The sequence below is a fragment of the Anomalospiza imberbis genome, chromosome 13 (assembly GCF_031753505.1).
Source record: "Anomalospiza imberbis isolate Cuckoo-Finch-1a 21T00152 chromosome 13, ASM3175350v1, whole genome shotgun sequence".
Taxonomy (NCBI): domain Eukaryota; kingdom Metazoa; phylum Chordata; class Aves; order Passeriformes; family Viduidae; genus Anomalospiza; species Anomalospiza imberbis.
Genome location: NC_089693.1, coordinates 6,800,973 through 6,807,808, shown reverse-complemented (window position 1 = coordinate 6,807,808; position 6,836 = coordinate 6,800,973). Strand labels below are relative to the sequence as shown.

The following is a 6,836-nucleotide window of genomic DNA, read 5'->3' as shown; positions in this document are numbered from 1 at the left end:
GTCTCTTATGGTCCCATTGGTTTAAGCATCTGTATCTTGTGCATGTTAGCAAAGCCAAACTGTTCTGCTGAATGTTTATAATCTACCAGACCACTCCAGCATGGTCATGGTCCATTGCCTTAATCTAACATGTCACCAATTTCACCAGCTGGCAAACCCAGCAACAGTGGTTTTGTCTGCTTTATAGATAACGAGCATCTTAATAGGCAACAATTAAATATTCATTTAGGAACTGATGGAAATCAAGTCACTGGGGATTCTGCTTTCTAAAAAGCTCTATCCCACCAATAATTGCCTCACCCATGTTAAAAGTTTGTGTCTCCAAATTAAGGCTCTAATCCTGGTTGCCTCAACAGCTGGTAAATTCTGCCTCTGTGTTTCTCTCTCCCTCCCTGTCCCTGTCCAGGGTTATTCACAGTAGGAAATGGAAAGGAGAACACCAGAAGTTCACTCTGTCCAGCCATAAAGGAAAACACTGATTGACAGCCAAAGAGGGGAAGAAAAACACAAATCAAAAAAGGACTGAAGCAAGAGGGCACTTGGGGGCATGAGGGGGCATTTTCTTACAATGAATTTCCTTTACTCCAGTATAGTAATAAAATTCCCAATGTACTATCACTTCATCTCCAGTTCATCAAATTCTTTTCTGATGGGCAGTTCGTTGCAAAGGATCTCTTTCATGGCACGAGGTGGGTGAGAAAGAGCTTCTTTGTCTTCAGAAAGAAACCATCTCTGCTTTTGAACTACTTCCTTCAACACTGATAAAAAAGGCCTTTCATGCTCCTTTCAGGGCATCCATTTTAAGCTGGAGTCAGTCAGCTTTTCAAAGTTAGCACAACTTGATCAAAACTGGGTTTGCCTTGGAAACTGCACATTAGTTACAATGTGATGTTCGATTAAGGAAGCAGAGAAGTACAATGAGAAAAGTTCCCTGACTCTTTAAATATCTCCTGTAGGAAGCATTAAGGCACTACCTCACCTTTTCTGCAACTCAACCAGGAGGCAAAAACAACAGTGTGTAGCTCTTATCTAATAACTTGGGATGGATATGCCAACTCAAATGCTCTTCTATAAGAAGTCTGACTGATTTTCTGAGTTCTTCATGAGAGTATAATTAGTGCTGGAAGCTGCTGGAGGAAACTAAGGATGCAAGAATTCTGCTTATCCTGCACCTCTGTGGTAAAAACACACGTGTTTGTCCCCGTGGCACTTTTACCCTCCAGACTGACTAAAGGCATTGTGGCACAAAATACACCAGCCAAAGGACTAAGAAATTATTTTGGCTATTGTATCTGAGCAGGTGTTGGCTTGTCAATTCAGCTTAGTAAGGTAAAGGTGTATGGATGCAAATATAGATGATCTGGGGAGCAGCAGCCCAACTCATGGAAAATAATAATTTTGGGAGACCAAATTATTTACATATAGATCACCAAACAGTAAATGATTTTTGGATGCTTCCATTTTGGCTATAAGTAGCCTGAATTCTCTGACAACATTTAAAAATAATTCAGTCACTGAGACATCTGTAAAGCCACAAATATCATGAGAGAAAAAGTTCATAACATATTTTTGCTATTACATTCTGGAACTGATGCCCTGAAACATCTCAGCCCATTGCACTGAATAACTAGCAAAATTTATCCTGGTCTCTATCTCTTCTTCAGAGTATTTTATTGTAGACACTGAAAAAATAGTAGAGATAGAACAGAGATTCTGACTTGTAGTAACACAAGTGACTGAAATCCTGTGTTGCAGTATCAAATTATAATAGCATGGGTATTTCAACTCATAAATCAATTTCTTGATAATCCTCCAGAGAATCTGTAGCAAAATTAAGTCCCATAAGTTCTCTTAGAGGGGTTGGTAATATTGCTGCTGCAGGAGTTCATGCGTTTCATACCTTAGTGACTCTTTTTAGCCCTGCTGCCCGTGATGTGCTTCTTAAGACAAATATTCCACAGAAGGAGCTAAACCAATTTCCTGTATTTTAGAGGCAATTTACTAAACCTTTCTTTAAGAACGGTTAGAGCATATTTTTAGTGATAAGGAAATCTCTTCAGTGCCCAAGCTATAATTTTATTGAATATTCCACTGTAGGTTATACACATTTACGAGAATGAAAATAATCATGTAATTAAGCTTGCCACCTAAATTATCATGTGTTTTTTTTTTTTTTTATTTATGTGGCCAATTCTTCCAGTGGAAAGTGATTCTAAAATCACAGTCTACAGAGAAATGCTGAAATCACCATTTCTGCACTACTAGATCTAAAATGCTCTATCTCAGAAATGCTTTAATGTTCTTCAACCCAACCAGGGGTTTCCAAAGGAGAGAGAAGCACTTAAGGAGCAGCTTAAGGTAACTGCAGGGCACCCTTGCCAGGAATGGCCAATCTGACAGCTGGAGTGAGCAGAGATACCGACTTCAGTTCCCTTTATTTGGGAGAATTGTCCTAGAAGTTAAATATGCACAGTGAGAAGGGGAGAGAAATCCCCTTCTCCACAGGGAGACCCTGGTGTCATCTCTGTTTCAGGGAAAATGCAGCTATTAGAGGTATGTCTGTGCTGAAAACGTGAGGCAGCTCCCCAGGAGACTCCCTGTGGCGAACTGCCTTTCCATCCTCCTGGCTCCTGTTGGGTGCCACAGGATAAGGAGGCATTGGAGCTGTTAGAGAGTGCCAAAGGAGGGCTGCGAAGATGGTGGAGGATCTGGAGGGGAAGTAGCTGAGGGCACTGGAGAGGAGGAGAGTGAGAGCAGCGGTCACCGCGGGCTGCAGCTTCTTGCTCTGTGTGACCACGGACAGGACCCGAGGGAACCTGGAGCTGGGTCCGGGGAGGTTTAGGATGTTTATTGGGAAAGGGTTCCTCACCCAGAGGGTGCTGAGCACTGGAACAGGCTGCCCCGGGCAGTGACAGAGCTCAAGGTGTATTTGGACAACGCTGTCGGGCATTTGGTGGGATTTTGGGTGTTCCTGTGCCGGACTCCATGACCCTGTGTGTCCCTCCGAGCTGCGATTCTGCCTCCCGATGCTCCCGGGAGCGGAGCTGCGTGCCCGGAGCCGAGCCCTGCCAGGACACAGGGATGCGCTGGCGGCGAGTGCCATCTTGTGGGGACTGAGCCATGGAGCGGCGACACGGACAGCCCGAGGCAGCCACGGGGCCAGCGAGCGCCAGGAGCGCCGCTGCTGCTGCCATCCCAGCACCAGCCGCCAAATTCCCCATCCCAGAGGCGGAGCCGCGTGTCTTTCTCCCACTCCGTCAGCTATCCAGAGCGCAGGGATTAAACCAGACAAGTTACAGCCCACTCGGAGTTCAGGCAGGTGAAGGTGTTGTGTGTCTTTTAGATAAAGGTACTTCATCTCCCAGAAAATGGGGGCACATTGCATCAGCCGTGCCTTGGAGTTCAGCCTCTATTAAGGTCTCGTGCTAGCACACCAAGACAGTCCTTAATCTGGCGTGTAAAATCCCCATCCTGCATTCATATTTTAGATTTACACACAGTTAGAGAAGTAAACTTTAAATCTTTCCATGACTGGGGCCAAGGAAGACCAACCTGCTATTATTTTTCTTTTCTACTGGCTGTCACACTTCAGTGGCTTCAGCAAGTAAAGGTGAGAGAAATCATTTAGTGGCACATTTCAAGTACATTTTGCTCATTTTTGCTCCCAGCTGCAATTGTCTGTGCTCGGCGGTTTGCAAAACCCTCCATGCACCGTGTCCAAGGAATTCTTAGAGCAATTTCCTCATGTAAGACAGGCCAACATGAATAAGCAGAGCTGAGTAAATCACAGCACAGAAAACTTAAGTGACATTCCAAAAATCATTAAATGAGTCATTGGAACAGCTGACACAAAGCAGGTCACTGTCATAATCATGCAATGCTTTCCTGTCTACCCTCCATAATATCTCAAACAAATTCTGCCATCACAGTTATCATAGAAACCTCATGGATGTAAATGGAGACAGAATTTGGCCAGCTCACACTCTATAGCATTTGTAGATCTCATTTCATAGACTATTTAGCTGCAATTATCCTTCAGTGCTGAGCCAAATGCACATCTGATAAAAGCCACTCTGGGTAACATCCATAAACATGACAGAAAGGGATCAACTTTAACATCTTTTTAATAGATGCAGGTCATCTTCCAGCAACACTCATACCAGGGTACCAGCTCCAGAGGCCTGTTCTTTCTTTCAGGCTCTTCCCCACTTTGGTTTCTGTCACCAGAGGACACAAGGAAAAACGATGCACCACAGCTTTGGTCATGATGAAGAGACTAATTTATTTCCTCTGACTCCAATCATTTACAGTTCTCAAAAGGTGCCAGTGGATTGGAGGGTGAAAGTGCCACCTCTCTAATGACACTGGACAAACTACCAGTACATCAAATTTCTCCGCCTCTGTGAAAGAATGCAAAACAATTAAGTTGTTTACAGAAAGTTGTGTGAGAAAGTTTTCTACAGGAATGTAAACTCAGAAGGCTTTAGAAAATCCTAAGAAATCAGGGTGACAGGTTTCAATAAGCTGAGGTACTCTTCCCTTTGCAGAAGTTTTTTCAAGCCCTCAAGAGCTCAGTAAACCACATCTCTGCTGTGGCTCTCCTGCTGCAACTCACCTCCTCAGTAAACATCCACTCTAACTCCTTCACCTCCCAGAAACTCCTCAGCCTTCATCTCCTCTCTTACTGTCACTCTTGGCCAGCCTGAGCTCCTTAGTCAGCTGCTTCAGCCCAGTTGGAAATAAGAAGCGTTGGTCTGGCTTCTGGTAGGGCTAAATTTGGCTTTGCATCCCTTAGCCAGGCACATTTTGAGCCCTCCTACTTCCCACGTGGTTCTGGGGAAATCCCAACCCTGCTGTTAGCCTAAACCTCCAAGGAAGTGGGTTTCATCCCTGTTCTAAGGGTTTTGATGTAATTTGCCAGCACTGGGGCGGGGGGGGGGGGGGGGGGTCCATTTTCCTGGCTAGACTTGTCAATCTCATCACTATCTACTTTGAGTACTACCCAAGAGCATCAGGAGACAATGGAGACAGCTTTTTAATTGAAACCATTTTAATTCCTCCTTTCCCTCATCCTTTTGGAAGGCATTGGTCCCACGCCACTGCTGCTTTAGGGTGTTTGAGGTTTCCTCTGAAAGGCTGTTGTGCTGAACAAGCCCACTATGTTCTTTCTATAGGTACTCTGCTGTTTTCCCAGCAGACAGACATTCACTGGAGCAATTCTTCCATTCACACCATCTCTGAGCCAGTTTGCCATTCTCTGTGGGGAAAATAAGACATTGCAAAATCAGGACAGCATGTGAGAAAGGAGTCTAAGAAACCCATCCTCCCTACAGCTTCTTCCCAGTAGGAAAAGTTATCCTGGGAACGCACCAAACGTAATGGAGAAATAAAATGCTTTCTAATGCATGACTGGAATAAAGCAGCTTGACACGGTTAGCTGGGCGTTGCATCCTGATCAGTCAGACAGCAAAGACATCATGCTTCACTTAGCCCCAAAGCACCCACTGTGTGACAAGTATGAAAAGATGTGTTGGAGGGAGAGGAAGAGAAGGCTGCTTTGGGTCCAAAAGACCCTTTTGCCCCCACTGCACTCACAAAAGGGGTCCTGAATAGGAACCCAAATGAGCCCAGGGAATATTCATACGATCTTAATTTACCATGACTGCTGCCTACCAGCTCCAGATAAGTTGGATTAATAAACTGCCTTTCACTTGTGACACCTCGGCATGAATTTTGCATTAGGCTCAATTCAGTAAAGTTCACAACTGACATGCTTGCTTTTATGACAATCCTTTTCAATTGTTTTTTGCACTGGGATGTCATAAAGATGTTTGAGCTCTTTTTTTTTTTTTTTTTTTTTGGTGAGGAACTGTCTTTTATCCTGAAAAAGAGCTTTTATAACCCACTCATGCCGATAGCACTCTTGAATTAAGCTGGAAGGCAAAGCCCCTAGTCCATTTATACTATTAACAAAATAGGATTTTTCAGTGTCAATGAAAGCAGTGACGTGCTTGCTTCAGAGCTGGGCTTGTCACAGCAAAAATTTCAATGCAATGGGGGTGGGGATGATTAAAACACAAAGAGCACACAATGTATGATAAGATCAGCAGAACCTTTTGGAATTAATGCAAGACGAGTGGATCATGCCCACCAATTAGAGCTTACATGGTACTTGCTAAATTTATCAGACCATGAATCTGTTCTTCCTTAATTGATAAGCAGGTGGCATGGCTGATCTGCATCCAGATTTGAGGAGGAAAGATAAAAGTGGATGGATGGATGGATGGATGGATGGGTGGGTGGATGGATGGATGGATGGATGGATGGATGGATGGATGGTGGATGGACAGACAAATGGGTGGATGTATGGATGGACAAATGGATAAATGGATGATATCTTTTTGAGATGTTTTTATCTCTTAATGATACACCCTAGTTTGATGTTGTCTCTCTCAGCAGCAGCTACTCAGGTCAGGGATCTCTACTGGAGCTAGATGAACATGAGGGGTATAGGTTTGGGGAACTATTTCGGAGAGAATTTGACTGACAAAATAACAGAAGCTAAAGTTGGCTGGAAGATTTCATTCCTGACCTGAGGTGCTGACTCAGAGCCATTATACAGAACTCAGCCCTACAAAACCTTTTAGAACCCAGCAGAAGTCAGTTCCTGAGCAGTTTCATCTGTGAAACAGAGAAAATATTACCATATTACTTTTTTCTCTTACCCTTAGTTTTTTGGGCCCCTTCATATAACATGCATTTCAGAGAAGGAAATGTTCCTTACTATGCACAAAGTTCTGAACTCACTTGGGTTATCACACATACTCAAGAACATC

The 6,836-nt window shown here is 43.9% G+C and overlaps 1 long non-coding RNA gene across 1 annotated transcript; it reads right to left on the bottom strand.

The window, feature by feature from the left end:
• Positions 1 to 4,519: 4,519 nt before the first annotated feature.
• Positions 4,520 to 6,304, bottom strand: LOC137481570 (uncharacterized). Its single transcript, XR_011003550.1, has 3 exons — positions 5,658 to 6,304; positions 5,371 to 5,504; positions 4,520 to 5,257 (listed from the first exon to the last, which is right to left on the bottom strand). It is a non-coding gene; the product is annotated as an uncharacterized lncRNA (long non-coding RNA).
• Positions 6,305 to 6,836: the final 532 nt, after the last annotated feature.